This window comes from Malaclemys terrapin, chromosome 7 (genome assembly GCF_027887155.1).
Source record: "Malaclemys terrapin pileata isolate rMalTer1 chromosome 7, rMalTer1.hap1, whole genome shotgun sequence".
NCBI classification, from domain to species: Eukaryota; Metazoa; Chordata; order Testudines; family Emydidae; genus Malaclemys; species Malaclemys terrapin.
This window is the reverse complement of record NC_071511.1, coordinates 41,153,185-41,169,757: the sequence shown is the minus strand read 5'-3', so window position 1 is coordinate 41,169,757 and position 16,573 is coordinate 41,153,185. Positions and strand designations below refer to the sequence as shown.

At 38.5% G+C, this 16,573-nt stretch overlaps 1 protein-coding gene across 1 annotated transcript in view; it reads left to right on the top strand.

Moving 5' to 3' along the window:
* ATP2B2 (ATPase plasma membrane Ca2+ transporting 2) overlaps window positions 1–16,573 on the top strand; it is a 534,155-nt gene that overhangs the window by 138,697 nt on the left and 378,885 nt on the right. The gene's annotated exons all lie outside the window — the stretch shown is intronic.

The window sequence follows — 16,573 nt, the reverse complement described above, 5'->3', positions numbered from 1 at the left end:
GGTGGAGGAATTACTTAGGAAGACCATTCTTGCAATGTCCCTCACTGGCCAGTAGAGGATAGAGGATTGGAATGACCCAGAACACCTATTCAAGAATAAATGGAGGTTGCACGGAGTTAAACAAGTTTCTACTGAAATTCTTGCCCAAGTAGAAAAAGAAGCTGAGAGGATTTCTGGCTAATGCAGGCTATAGTTTGTCAGCATATGCACAAGACATGAGGCAATTTTAATTTGTAAAATAAATAAATGAATATGTATTAACTACATTTCATGTCATGATAGCCAAGGCCTGATTATTTTTCCTAATTTGTTTCCTCCAAATTCCTGCAGCAGATTATTAGTGTTTGTTGATGTGTTACATTAGCATCTCTCCCTCCCTCTCTTTGCCTAGGTATCTGTGCTCCAACACAGTAATTGGGAATAATGTGTGTTGTGCCTAAATGTACTTTAGCTCAATTTGTATAAATTGAGACTCGTTGTTCCAAGGTGAACTCCACAGGCCCATGAAATGAGGATTACAATGCAGTTTATGGATACAAAAATGTCAGACCAACTAAGTTCGGAGCAACTGGAAATTTTATAATGCCTGCCACTGGTTGGTGATGGGGGGAAGGAGGAGACACTGAATTCAGAATACTGTTTGGCCTAAGGAAGGTGCATTGGGATGGGAGCTAGTAGACAGTGGGTTTTCTTCTATGGATAGGTGTTAATATTTTTGAGTAGTTCACAACTCTTTTATAGACCAAGACCTCATTTTCCTGCCTTAGGACTTCTATGTAAGCATGGTTCCATTATTTTATAAATAGAGTAACTGAGATTTTACCCAAGTTTATTTCAGGCAGAGCAGGGATTAGAATCCAAGTCTTTGATTTGACAGACACAAGCCTCCTCCAGTGAAGCATGTTGTCTTTCAGATTGACTGTGCCAAATGTATGTGCTGTTATGCTTTCTGTATTCATCAACCAACACACTGCTCCCAGAGCTAGCAGAAGAACCCAGGAATCCTGATACCTAACATTCCACTTCTGTCTCATAAATAGTTGTATAATCTCTGTGTCCTCCTGTAGATGTTATTGAGGTAAGTGGATCTCAAGGTCCTGAATTCAAACCCTTTGAATGACCCAGGAAACAAAAAAGTGGGTGATCATGTAATTAAAGTAATTTTCACAGTGCTTACACACACAAGGAGCCAGCTATAAGGTTTCATGGGCAACCTTAATTCTGGCACTTCCTGACTTTTGAGTACTTGACTTTGCAACCTTAATATTCTTGTAACATAATTTTGTGTATGTAATGCAACATATCTATGGAATCCCCTCTTCAAATGAATATTTTCTCAGGGACTGGAAATCTCAGGGCATTTCTAATGAGCTACACAGCATTTAACATATAGGCCATTGGTTTGAATTCTGCCCACCTCAGTGGGAATTAAAAGTTGTTCCGATGTAATAAATGTTGGCCCCTCTATGAGATTAATTTAGTGAATTTCAGCTACTGCTCCCACATCATAAATTGAGCACCATTATATGCACTAAGTGGCAGACTCAGCAGAGGCCAAGTTTTGCACGGACAATGGAGAGCGAACTACCCTTGTTGTCGCTAGAGGAAGACTCCTCCTCCTCCCCAGATCAGGGTTGAGGCATGTTGGCAGGGAAATGTGTCTGTACATGTAAAACAAATGATACTAACCAAAATAAAATGGAAATGGTACAGTAAATCTAGACAATGAAGCTCTGCAACTCATTTTAAGCAGAATTTAATTTGAAACCATGCTGTATTAAATTACATTCTTTGTTTAAAATTTTGCACTTTGTCCCTTCCCCTGCCAAATATAATTTTCTCTGGGAACGGAATGGATATAGCCAAGAGGCTTCCAAGATTGGCTTTAATGCCACCCTTTCAATAAATTTTTCAGGATTACAAAGGGGAGCAGTTCAAGCACAATGTACTAAGTTTTAGACCTGAAACTGCTTCTGAATAGGTGCTGAGGGCTACCCGAGCATGTAAGTTTGGAAGATTGGGGAGTAAACTTGCAATGTATTTAGCATTTAACATTTCATATACTTGCATAAACAGATGTCAGTATGTTCTTCAAAATAGCCGTGTGACTGCTTTTTCTGCAGTGGGGGAGAAGTCTTTCATCAAAACTTTTATACAGGCTGTCTAAGAAACAGCATAAACATCATAATAAAATAAGAGAGTGAGTCATAAAATTAGTCAGAATAATGTAAATAAACTTAGAAAAGAGTCCTACTTTGAAAAGAATGATTTGGTTTGAATTTCATTTACTTGGACAAAAACATTTTAAAAATCATTGGCCTTTTTTCCCCTCTGGTTTCTATCTATGTCCTCCCACACAGTGACAGCTGCTGCTCAGCATTTTTCTTCTTCGTATCCTCATGAGCAATGTTTTTGACAATTCATGTTGGGCTTCAGTTGAAAACAGTTGGTGCTCATGCATATCATTACAGTTTACAAGGGATGAAAACAGTAATGCAACTGATTTGTACTGGACCTCTGATCATCTTACGTATTTTTCACAAGTTTAGTCTTGTGTATGCAGCATAACCCATGTTACTCAGTACAGGAATAAGTTTCAGAGTAGCAGCCGTGTTAGTCTGTATCCGCAAAAAGAACAGGAGTACTTGTGGCACCTTAGAGACTAACAAATTTATTAGAGCATAAGCTATGCATCCGAAGAAGTGGGCTGTAGTCCACGAAAGCTTATGCTCTAATAAATTTGTTAGTCTCTAAGGTGCCACAAGTACTCCTGTTCTTTTTACAGGAATAAGGTTACTTAGGCAAATGTTTTGATCATGAACGCACCTCCCAATTTCAGCATCCTGCCCTTATAGTATAGGTAGATATGTGTAAAGTTAAGAATAACACATTACTAGGAAATTGTAAAATCTCATTTCTTTATCGGGGGTCTGTTTCCTATGTGCTACATTTGAAATCTAACATATAGCATGCTACTGTGCTTTTCTTTTTAAAGCAGGAGAAATCTTATAAAGATTGAAAGCTCTTTGGGAATACATCTTTTTATTTTTATTTTGCACTGCCTATCACAATGGGAGTGGGACCCTGGTCTCTGATTTGGGCCTCTAGGTTTTATCCTTATGAAAACAGTAATAAAAACAAGTGTCTTCTGGTAAATGTCATTGGTAAAACCACCGTTCAGCAAGGTCCACATATATTGACATAAATACTATATATTTCATATATACCAATACGGTATTTTGTATGATTTTTATCAGTGTGTATCTCTGAGATGAGACATTCCAACTGATGTTAGTGGGACCCAGGATAAAATGTTTTTTTCTTTAATTGCAGAATTAGTGTTACTGATGCAAGTTTTGTGTCTGAAATCATTGATTTTGTAACATGCTTGCAGCAGGTGACTGTTTTATTGCTCACTACCAACACTAAATAAGCTAAATTGGACAACATCTGTGTATATTGGGAGTGCTTAAAAGCACTGACAGTAGAGAATTAAAACTGAGTGGTCTGACTTCCATCAGTATCTACTTGATATCACTCATCTGCAACAGTCTAAGAAATAATTGGTCATGGAAGATTTGCACTTTGCTAATATTTTATCTTAATATCCACTGTTATGTACTTTAAATATGCTTGTAAGACATTTTTCCAATCTTACTCCTTTGTACAATTTGGGATAACTTAACAAATAAGCATGCCGACCATAAAAAAAAAAAAAAAAAAAAAAAAAAAAAAAGATTTAGACTGCATGGAAGTGCTTTATCTGGACAGATTAAAAGTATGTCTAGGCTGGTGTTGACAGTGTCCTACATATCCAATGAAGAATGATCTTGAAGGAAAAAGGAAGATTAAGTCTGTGTGCGTTGTAAGGGAAATTTCTACAATCTCAAAATAGCAGCTTCAAAAAATGAAAGATTATGTACTGAAATTGGCAAGTTACTTTACATTGAATACAGTCACTCTCTATTTTTAATACAGACAATGCCACTTTTTTTGCCTGTACTTTTATATTTGTCATTGCCAGTTTGACTCTCAAATTGCTATACAGGTGCCATTAGAAGCCTTCAAATTATCTTGCTGGCAAGACACTGTAATGCTGCATTATTTGTACATTAACCTAATAAGAGAGCCGTGTAAAATTACTGAAGATAAATCAAATTACTTCACTTTTACCTACGTTTAGCAAGAAGCTATGAGTCATGGCTGGTACTTTTTTGTTAACCTTGTTTGAGACAGCAGTTCTTTCTAAAATCTGAAATAACAAATTAGCACTCCAATATTGGTGCAACTGGTAAGTGGTTTTGTAGCCTAAAGTAGAAGAGTCAAGGCAAATAGCATTGCATGGGGCAGGCTTTCATTTTGAAGGTACTTAGTGGAATATGCCTGATAGTAGGCTGCACATGGAAAAGACCGGTTTAACTGTGGTAAGATATAATTAATTAGTCTGCTGTTTATTATGTCCTCTAAGATTTCTGCTAAATGTTTTAACTAATAAATGATTTTCCACACAGTCGAGCTTGTACCCACGTTGGGAGGAGGGGCGGGGGGGGGGGGGAGAGATAGCATGTAAATATATAGGGTAAATTTTTAGCATGGATGAAATGGGCACCATCTGCACATATCCAGCTAAATCAGTTCTGCTGAAAATGTTTCCTCATATGGTTACAAAGCCTGATTTAACTCTCTTTTCCTGTATGCTTGTAGAAATTGTTTTGAATAAGCTTTCTTTGGAAAAAAAAGTAGAGCCATGAATTAACCGGTGTGGAAAGACGAATCTTTATCACCCAGAGGTAGCTGCATGCATATCAGTGGTCACTGAAATGATGCTTATATTTAGTAGTTAGCACAACACTTGGATATGAAATTGCTGTGTCAGTGTGAGACGGTGGAATTAAGAGTTTGCTTTATGCTTGGAATTCAGTGTAGAGTAAAAGAATGAAACTAAATGCAAATGTAACTTCCTGAATTTTGAAAGATTTTATTTTGATGGTGGAATGTGTAGCTGAGAAGTGAATGCTCAAGCAGTGAATTTTGCTAATAAGGGAGCCCACAAGAAGTAGGGTGTATTTACAATAGATACATAAACATAATAATTCAGAGTTTCTGAAAATGTCCTGATTGTGATTAAAGTCAAGATTTCCATATTCTTTAGGTCCACTAATCCAGACTGCTTAGTTGAAAATCCTCCTACATGAGTGATCTACAGTAAACACTAGATATAATGATGAACGAATTTTTGGTACCAAGGATCAATTTGCCCCATTCTCTGCCATCTCTTCGCGAGTCTTTGGTAGACCGCAGAGTGCAGCAGCAACATGCTCCTACTCTACAGTAGCTAACTTCAGGCTTCTGTAAAAATTTCACAAGGCAAGAAATATTGTACTAATTTATTGGAATTTTACTGAAGCTTCCTATAGTAGTGGTGCCTGTACTGGCGCAAGGTCCTATTTCTTGGAACCAGAGTGGAATTCAATCTCTTTGACAACTCATTGGTCTGAGGAAAGTTTCCGCCAGCTAGAGAAAAACACTTCAATGCAAACCAGATGGTGGATATATTTAGATGGTCTCCCATTGTGAGTGTTTCTGATGCCTTGGAGGGTGAGGTCATTTTACTCTCGTCATAATTTTTACTGGGTTTGGTGGTTGCAATTACCCAGGTCCTCACAAAGGCCAGTTCTACAGTCAGTCTTCTTTCTGTAAAGCTATCATTGGCCAAATTTCAGTGGCACATTTTGTGGAGAGAGTCCTCATAGGTATATCATTATAGACCTAAAAAGTTGAAATAATGTTATTTACTCAAATGGTTCAAAGTGGAGTCCATGGGTCCGATCCTCAGCTGCTATAAATTGGTGTAGCTCCAGTAATTTCAGCTGTGACTAGTGATCTTGACATTCCATTGGATGCCAGATGCATTCTTAATGGATGATCTCTTCATCTTGGTCCAAAGGGGGATTATATGTTCTCCCTGTCAGTCACAGGTACATATATACTAGATGACTCTCAAAATCCAGAAACTTAAGACCAGAGATGTACACTTTTAACCACAGTTTGGATTCAGAGAGCTTGGATCACAAACCTGCTCAAATTGTCAGTGGCAAAACTTGCCACAAGCCTCTGATCTCTTGTTTCCAGGACCATCTTATCGTGACGGGTTCATTTGTGAGTGGGTGTGGTCCCGAAAAACAAGTTATTAAAGTCTAAAAGAGCAAATATTTGCAATGGACAAACTGGATTGAAAAAAAAAAAAACTTCTCTTCCCCTGCTTTTGCTCATTTCAGAAGAATCTTCAATGCCTTTTGAAGGCTTTTAAAATATTTAGTTAACTATTTATTTTCCATTATTTTTGCATATACCTGCATGGTTCCATACTAGTTGGGGTCAGAATTAGGAGTAGTTACATACTACATATGATTATGTTTCTGTTTTTGGTGGACTGAAAAGTCTCTTGAGATGTAGCCAGACTCAGATGTCTTGAAATTTGCCTTTTTCTAGATTCTACTTCTGCCTGTATTGCCAGTTAGGCAGAAATTCTCCTTAGTGTAGTTGAGGGTTTTTAGTCACATGAGTCTGTAGGTGATGTGCTACATTTTCTTCAGTAAGCCTAAACAAAAGACTGACTGTTGATTTCAGTGCTAGCATTTACAGTAGTCTAATAAGAACAAGATCAGATGGGTGACCACCTGTTAGTTATTGATTTCCTCCAAGTTGCCACTCTATTGTTTCCCTATTAGTTTTAGTGTTCCCTCTTGGAGTCTTTATCTCCTAACTAACAAGATGCTTCCTTCCCGCCCCAATCCCCCAGCTGTCTGGCCGCCCTCCTTGCCAAAGAGGGGAATCCCAAGAGATTCCTATTTGTACTTTTTTGCCCCAATTTTTCTAATAATGGCGATGAAAATTATACCAGTACTTTGCACTTCTGTAAGAATCTCCAAGTGCATCTCAAACATTTAATTAATGAACTACAATGGAAAGTAAGTTTTATTATATGCACTCCACAGATACAGAAAGCTGACACACAGAGCAGTTACGTGTTTTCACCATGGTCACACACAAATCACTGGCAGAGAATGGAACAGAACTCAGCAACTTGACTCTCAGTTCTGTTCTCTAACCATTTACCCACACTTTCTATGACTGGGAGTGTACTTGGCACTCTATAGATTGTAAATGGTCTGTTCAAAATATATCACAGGTAAGGACTATAGGGTTAAGTTTAAATTCTCTGAGAATTCTACTAAGCCTAGTGATATGGTTTAGAGGCAGCATTACTGATCTTTCTATTGAAGAGACTATCTCTGACAGACATGGACCTCTTCACGAGCCCTTGGTAGCTCTTGCATTCTTTTACTAGGTGCAGGATACTTTCACCTCTACACATGAAGTGGTTGCTGCATTTCAGAACTGTATCCCTCCCCCAAAAGTAACCCTTTTTCTCTTTGTAAGAGACTTATAGTCTGATCCCTTCAGCCCAAATTTCTTAACTTATAAACATTGTACTGCATCTGCAGCAGTGTGAAGTTATATAAATCCAGAATGTCCTTCCCTGATTAGATCTGTGGTATTACCCTATGCATATTGTTTCATTTGGGGGTTGAATTTCATATTCTAGTTTCAGAGATCATTTTACAAAGTTAATTTATGATGTTTTTATTGTTAGGATCTTCTTTGTCTCTGAATGATATAGAAATCTCATCTGGGGACAGAGGTGTGAGACTGCTGGAGAAAAAGATTCTTGGCACTTAAAATTTGTGTGTCAGTTCTTTTGTGCTACAGCCTGTCATTTAGGTAACAAGAGCTGCAGCTTGAGTTGGTGTATCTGAGGTACAGATACATGATTCACAGGTAAAACCTGTACACTCTTATTGTAAAAAGGGACTAGATACTTTTCATCATGTATCACAGTAGTTTCTCTACTGTACTTATTGGAGGATATTGTAAATAATCAGAATATTGAGTGGAAAATACAAGCACGAAACCTGTTATTTGCTTGTTCTTTCCATAGCTGGTTGTCTTCATTTTGGAAACTATTCCTTGAAGTCATGGTTTCCATGATTGTAACTTTTATAGATGCCTGCTTTCCATTTCTTCATAAAATGGTAACTTCATAAAATAATAATATATTATTCGGAATGCCTTTTCTTAAGTTGTTACCCACATCCAAGCAGTTACTAAAGAGAAATGAGAATAAAAACTTTGTTAAGGTCACAAAAATAGAATGAAAAGATGTTTACTGTATTTTATATTTCTTCCTAGAAGGATTGTGCCCTTGTACTTGAAAAACAGAGTATATATATCTTCACATATTTGTTTGAATATGCATATGGGTATGCACAGTTTAACTCTGAGAGGGGAATGAACTGAAGTTTTATTGAAAATGGGAATCAAACTCCAAGGGGATATGATGAATTTTGGAATATGGGTTTCAAGTTTTTATGTACTCTGCATAAATCTTGCGTAGAGTACTTCTAAGCTGTTTGCATATATTAGAGGAGTTTAATATAATTTAACTGGTTAAGCAGTCTATTGTAAACAGATTAAGCTGTTTTTCTGGTAACTTATTCTAAAGCAGGAAGTAAAGAAAGAGTGAGCTACTGTGTCACAAGTCTGGTACAAAACTGAGAATTTCCATGGAGTGCTAAAGTCAAGAATAAGGCTCAGGTTACATGTGCAATAATTTAGTGAATTTCTACAATGGGAATTGAAAACACTGAACTAGTCATTTCTGCTTAAATAAGATTGGGGTAAATATGCTTTTCAGTCTGGAAAGCATGTTTTCAGCATGAAACATTAGCTAGACTTGGCAGTTTCTCTTTGAGATTGACAGTGATATTGTAATGAGCTTAATTGGCTCATTCCTGGCCAACCCCCCTGTGAGGTCAGCCACTGGGTCCAACAGAATGTCAGGTAGGCAGACTCCCTGAAATCCTCTAGAGATGTGTCCCCAGATGACATACACTCTTTCAGCAACTAACCAGATCTCCATGACTGATCTGAACCGTTATCCTGGACCAACAGCTGAGGCCACTAACAGCTAGGAAGAATGCAAAGATTGTTACCTTGCAACTGGTTAGACGTCCCCATCATTCCCCATAGATGAGGCCCTTGTGTGGAAATACTGATAGGATAAGGGAGGTGGGGCAGAAGGGTATCCTAAGCAGGATATGTTTTCCTCATCGAAGACCCAAGGCAGGCAACCAGGCCATTTGATCCTTACACTATACCAATAGGCTGCAATACAAATGTCTGTAGCTAGCGTTAAAATTGTTGATCCTACTCTTGAAAAACAAGTATAATGTATTTCTCTGTCTGCATCTTTTTCTCCCACAGCCCCAGTGAAGTTTGCTTTTTTTGCTGTGTGTATGTGGGTGGGGTGGCTTCTTTTTGGACGGGAAAGCCACCAGCTGCTTGAAATTCCTCCAGTGATTGCCACAGAGCTCATTGCTCACCTGGCACATTTAAAGGTGTTCATAAAGAGTTGTGTCACCGCAGCGCTCAGAGAAGTCCAGCAAGGAGACATTTTATGCAAGTATAGCAAACCAAGTGGATCAAGTAAATGTAACATGGTTCCTTGTACATAATTCACAACTTTGTCTTTCTTAAAACAAGCAGAGTGTGCGAGACAGAAAAAAGAAAAGGCCGTGTTAATCTTTCACATTGTTTCCCCCTTTACTACTCTGTGAAAGTTTTTTTTTTTTTTTTTTTTTTTTTTTTTTTATCTATTTGATGGCTTTGGGGTAGTCTCATGCCTAGGGCCCTTCCAAATTCACGGTCCATTTTGGTAAATTTCATGGTCATAGGATTTTAAAGGTAGCAAGTTTCATGATTTCAGCTTTTTAAATCTGAAATTTCAGTGTTGTAATTGTAGGGGCCCTGACACAAAAAAGGAGTTGTGGGGTGGTCGCAAGGTTATTGTGGGGGGGGGTTGCAGTATTTCTACCCTTACTTCTGTTCTGCTGCATGTGGTGGTTCTGCCTTCAGAGCTGGGCAGCTGGAGAGCAGAGGCTACTCTCCAAGAACTCAACTCTGTAGGCAGAGCTGCTGCCAGCAGCAGTGCAGAAGTAAAGATGGCATGGTACGGTATTTCTATCCTTACTTCTATGCTGCTGCCTGCAGAGCTGGGCCCTTAGTCAGCAGCTGCCACTCTCCGGCTGCCCAGCTCTGAAGGCAGCAGTGCAGAAGTAAAGAGTGCCATGGTATGGTATTGCTGTCCTTAGTCCTGCGCTGCTGCTGGCGGGGCTCTGCCTTCAGATCTGGGCACCCGGCCAACAGCCACTGCTCTCCAGCCACCCAGCTCCGAAGACAGCGCAAAAGTAAGGATGGCAATACCACAACCCCCCTAAAATAACCTTGTGACCCTCCTGCAAATTCATTTTGGGTCAGGACCTCCAATTTGAGAAATGCTGGCCTCCCCCATGAAATCTGTATAGTATAGGTAAAAGCACAAAAAAGAGCAGATTTCACGGTCCGTGGCATTTTTTCATGGCTGTGAAATTAGTAGGGTTCTACCTATAGATAGGCAAATTCAGAAAGACTTGGATTTCATCAGGAATTCAGTGCCTGGAGATCTATTACAGTCCAGAGCAGAAAAGCCAGAAGGTGAAGTATGAATATTCACATTCAATTCAGCATTTATATTTCTTTTCTAAGGATAGATATAATGCCAAGAAAATGTCAAACATTTAACACCAAATTTTCTGCATCATAAACTTTCTGTTAAGAATTACTATAAATCTGTACTAGTATTTTCCCCTAATGCCAGCAAACAGGTTTATTTTTCAAAACATACACAAATGCCTCTGCCTCCTTTCCATTGTTCTCTCAATGAACAGCATACTCCTATTGACAACGCCTCCTTCACTGACAAGTACTAGTGACACTCTAGTCTAAGATGCATGACTATGAAAGGGTTTCCTTTGAGAAACGCATTTCATCTAGCCCTTGAACTGTTCTCGTCTTATACAAATGAAATGATCTCCACTATCACCTGTCTTATCATTACTAACAAATCCAAAGGAATCTTGAAAAAAGAACAAAGGCAATGACACCCATCCCACCAGTCGCAGCAACTCTCCTTTCTTTCCAAAAAAGTCTTTCCTCATGCCAGTGAATACAGACGTGCAGATTGTATACCTAATTCAAGCACTACTGAGCACTGGCTTATACAGACTCCTTTATTGTTTCATAGTTTTCTATACATTAATAGTGTTACACTACAGTGCAGAATAATGTTTCCAGGCAAGCAATAAGAGAGAGAAAAGTTTACAGTTGTCCGTTCCAGAAGGTGTTAACCAGAGGGACATCAGTGCAAGAGAGTGGAAGAGAGAATAAGGGATATCTTTATCCCTTAGTGTCCGTATTCCGTACCACTATGCCCTCTGTGTGCAGGGGAAGCATGCTCTGTCGAGCTGCTACATCCGCAACTTGAGTGTGTGGAGGGAGGAGGTGAGTGTGGGCAGTTCCCTAGTGCACTTGGCAGTGTAGTTACACTGGTGTGCTAGGGAGAGTACGCAGTGACTGGTGTACACCTGGTTAATTTACTTCTTCCCTGGAGCAGCGAGGAGACTGGAAAGGTGATTTGTGTCTGCCTCCCTCTCACATTGCTCTAGGGGCAATGGAAGAACACAATGCCCCTTCCTAGACTGCAAACTCAGAATCTACGTCATAGTTTGTAGAGACTGTTTGTCACGCTGTCTGGAGTGGTTCACAACCATGAATTCCAACCTCAGTGCAGACTATCAAAAGCAGGGCAGACACCCCAAACTGGTTGCATGTTCTATAATTACATTTCACCAATCCAGTAACAAGTGTGGCCAACACAGAGTTCGCCTCTCATTGTACCCCATGCTATGCATAAGATTAGGGATAAGAAATGTTCACACAATGCTTCAGTGTTTGTCAAATCTTTCCTTATTTTCATTCAGTGCTTATAACTAAATTACAGATATACTGTAAATGCTATGCTAAATTGTTCTTGGTAACAATACTATAGATACTACTTTATGGTGTTACTGTCCATTATATACAGTGTAGGCTAAGTTTATCACTTCCACTTTATACGCTCTTCAATTATAAGTAATTCTACAAATCATTACCACACATGTGCCAAAAATACAATATTCATTATAAAAGTCAGCATAAGCACTTTGGAGAAACATTACCCTTTATTTTTCAGATTGTTGTATCAATGGTGTATAAGTACTCTGGTGTTAAATTTTTTTATTGGGATTGAATTTTTGAAAATTTTTAATGCTATTTTTTGATATTAAGTCTCATATTCTTTTTCTGATCATAAATTTTATTAAGAAAGGATAACACAACAACGAGGCAAATACAGAAGAAAATTTTAAGTAGGAATGGAAAATAATATTCATGGAGTTTTGTAGGTCAGTTAATATAAAATGGCTGGATTAAAATTTGATCCAAACCTCAATAGGAAACTGTAGAAGGAGATAATGCAGTGGAAAGTAATGTAATGAAATGGAAATTAACTCAGGCATTCAGAGCACATTCACTGAAATATAATCGTATAATATGCACATGCCTGGACTCTGATTGGTTGACAGCCATTAGCAAACCAAGGTGCAGGGATTTCCACAATCACAGCACATTTACTATACCAGTAATCACACTGAGGGTGCAAGTTTCTGTACAGACCTATTTAAATCCAAACAGTGGGAAAAAAATATTTTACTGGCCTTGTAAGAAGTAGAGGAACTACATTTTATGACTGATACTCATTTAAATAATAATAGGAGCAATGTGATCCCATCCTGCAAAAATGTCCTATTCCTTCAGAATGGTGAGAGGCCTCAATTTCCATTGATGCAAACTGGGCTGAGGGTTCTTTGCTCCTTGCAGGATTAGGCCAGTGGTGAGCAGTTAAGATGTGTATTGATCGAAGACACTATCTCTAACACTCAGTCCCACTAGTGCAGTGGTTCTCAGCCAGGGGCACATGTATCACTGGGGGTACTCAGAGGTCTTCTAGGGGTACATCAGCTGATCTAGATATTTGCCTTGTTTTACAACAGGCTATATAAAGCACTAGCGAAGTCGGTGCAAACTAAAATTTCATGCAGACAATGACTTGTTTATACTGCTCTACATATACACTGGAATGTAAGTACAATATTTATATTCCAATTGATTTATTTTATAATTATATGGTAAAAATGGTAAAATAAGCACTAGTGTGCTCAATGAAGTGCTAGTGTCCTATGATATTTCTGTATTTTTATGTCTGATTTTGTAAGCCAGTAGTTTTTAAATGAGGTGAAACTTGGTGGTACATAAGACAAATCAGACTCTTGAAAGGGGTACAGTAGTCTGGAAAGGTTGAGAACCACTGCACTAGTGGGAGTCAGGTGCATGTATTGATGGCAGAAGAGACCCTCTCCCTTCAGGTCATAGTGGTTGAATCACTTTTTTTGGTTCTGGAAGAATTAAGTCCTCAAAACAGTGATTCTTGACAACACACAAACTCAGTTCTTGTGGTCTGGGGTTTTGACACTTGAAGATTACTAACATACTTAAATTTGTATTTGGATGACTGAAGAATATTTTTCACTTTTTAAAAAATCATTAATAAATATGCATAATATGTAAAACAAACCCTGCCTCAATATATTTTATACCCAAGAGACTGCATCATTTGAATTAGGCTTTTATTTCTGTTGGGTAAATAGTGTGCATTTCTTTATTCTCCATGAGTATAGTTCATTAAAAACAAAACAAACCCCCCCCCAAAAAACTAAGGTATTTCTTTCCATATTTTGTGCTGTTAAAAGTAAGCCAGTGCTTTAAAAATGTATCCCTTGACAGACTGAAAAATAAGGTCACAGTTATTATTTGACAAATAGGTAGCTTAGAAGATGGTATTGTCTTATTTCTTTGTTTTCCTGTCTGTTGCATCCACCTATTGGATTGACAGCCCAAAAGTTGACATTTAACCACAATATGAGCAGTGGCAATACAGGCTTCTGCCAGCTTTGTTATCCTTCCACTGTGCCTGGTATCTGAACTGGAATAATTGGTGTGGGAGGCTAATCTGGTCTCCATGGTTTATCCAGCATATGGCCTCTCTGCTGAGGCAGCAAAAAAGGGTTCCTTTTTCGATGATAGGGAATGATGCCAGCTTATTTCGAAGAGGTAACTGAAAAGCCAGAAGATGGTAAGGACCTTAGTATGGTCATTACCAAGCTTAGTTATAGCTGTATTGGCAACTTCTTGATAAAATCTTAAGTAATATGCTCAAATCAGCAGCTGTTCTGACATTACTGCAAGGTAAACAAGGATTGGACTTCGTAGCCAATTAAATGCTGCAAATATTTTTATTAGAACAGCTGCATCTCTCAAATTGGCTGCAATACATACTCAGCCACTAGTTCCAAATGCTGAGATGTTTTTGTAACCACTCGAAAAAACCGCCTCTGAAAAGTATTGGTTTAAAAAATTCCTTTGCTGCTTGTTTTATTTATTAGAGACTGACATTTGCTGCTGTCTTCCTCTGATAGAAACCATCAGGATTTTTTCTTGTATTGGGTCAGGCATTGTGCTTTGTGGCAAAAAATGTGAAGATGACAACAGATAAAATATACTTTAGTGGATTCATTTAGCTGAGACCTAGATGCACAGGACCAATGACTATAAGAACATAAGAATGACCATAGTGGGTCAGACCAAAGGTCCATCCAGCCCAGTATCCTGTGTACTGACAGTGGTCAATGTCAGGTGCCCCAGAGGGCGTGAACCTAACAGGTAATGATCAAATGATCTCTCTCCTGCAGTCTATCACCACCCTCTGACAAACAGAGGCTAGGGACACCATTTCTTACCCATCCTGGCTAATTAGCTGATTAGCAAGCACCCTAAAGGCTACAGTTGATTGTAAAGAGCATTTTAAGGCTGTCATAATATTGGGGTTGGGTTCCTCCCATTAGCCTCTTAACTCTCATGAAGGAAACCAAAAGTCTTACTACTTGTCTGCCTCTAAGAAGTCTTATAAGGCTGGACGTGACGGGGCTGAGCACATGCCCTGATGAGCCTCCAAGCTCTATTGGAATGGGGTTGGAAGGTTTCCGAATTACCTTCCCGAAGGACCCAGCGTTCTTATGCATTTACCCTGGATGAGCCCTTCTGTTTTGGTTTCTTGTAAATTACTGTTAGCATGTAATTTTAGGGCTTTATAATGTCTAGGATTTGTTTGTAAGGCTTTTTGCACTTAAATTGTTTACTTGAACTTGTAACCCTTTGAGTCAAGTTTATAATCTGGGACTGACGGTTCTTCTTTCTGTCCCATCTTAAAACAGACTAGCTTTTGTTTTAAGATTATCAAACTATTTTCATGTTTTGGTCAAAGGTTTGGGACAATTCTCTTTTTTTAGCTCATTCATCTCTAGATTATATTTGTCATTGTGATTATAGAAAAAAAGCATTAAAGGGAGTGAATTCTCATAGTAACACCTGTGAGAACAGCGTGGAGCCAAAATTACATGACTGGGTTATTGAATTCTGGATTCTCAGCTTAAAGGTGATCTAACAAAACAGCATATAATTAAGTATTAATTTTGCAAAGATTGAAAGGGATTTTGCAAACTCTGTTTCCATTGTTCTGTCTACCTAAATAAAGGAAAAGAAAAATGACTTAAATAAGGCTGCATGGCTCTTAAACAAAATAATTTACAGAGCTTTAGATTTTAATGTAGAAATGTTTTTAATTTTGAAACAACATTTGTTCCCCTCCCCCCACTAGCAGAAAATCTATTCTGTTATTATGGGGAAATCTTTCTCATGTGTAGATATATTTGTGTGAATTTAGACCAATAAAGTTGCTTGAGAGGATGTTTGTTTTAATACTAACTACTTCATGTGTTAAACATCAGATACTCTTAAGAATAATAAAAAATAAATTCAGGTTAGAGAACTCAAAAAAGATACATTTCCTACCTCGTTTTTTTCTTCTTAATGTTCATGTTTGAAAATGTTTACAAGTGTATCATTTATTAAAGTTTAATGAAGGTATCCATGGATCATTTGTTTCGACTTTATGGGCCAGATGTTTGGCTGGTATGTCACACATGATCTAGTCAAGCTTCACCTGTTGGACTCTCATCAGACTCCACTGAAGGGATCCAAATGCTGGCTCCCTTGTGCTCTTTCCTTGGTGGGTCTCGCAGAGTTCAGGTGCTTTGGATCTTGGGGCACTTAAGTGCTTCAGGTGCAGACCTTGTGTTTGGAACCTTTCTTGGGAGTGGGGACTCCCTTAATCAGTTTGCCACGGCCTGGAAAATAATACCATTTTCTCAAACTTCCCCAGCAGCTCTTGTACACTTTCCAAATTCTCACCAAAGGAGCGAACCTTTAATCCCTTAAAGGTCCCTTGGGATACCCAGAATCTTCCATCTGCAGCTCATGAGTTCTATTCTAAACCATAGTGCTTTCCCTACCCCAGTTAGCCTTCTCTGATCTTGGCTGATTTGCAATGGCACAGACTCCCCTGCTATGAAAGCATGCCCATGTCTCTCTCCTGCTCAAAACTTCCTCTGTGGCTCCTGTGACTCTTACTTGACTCACC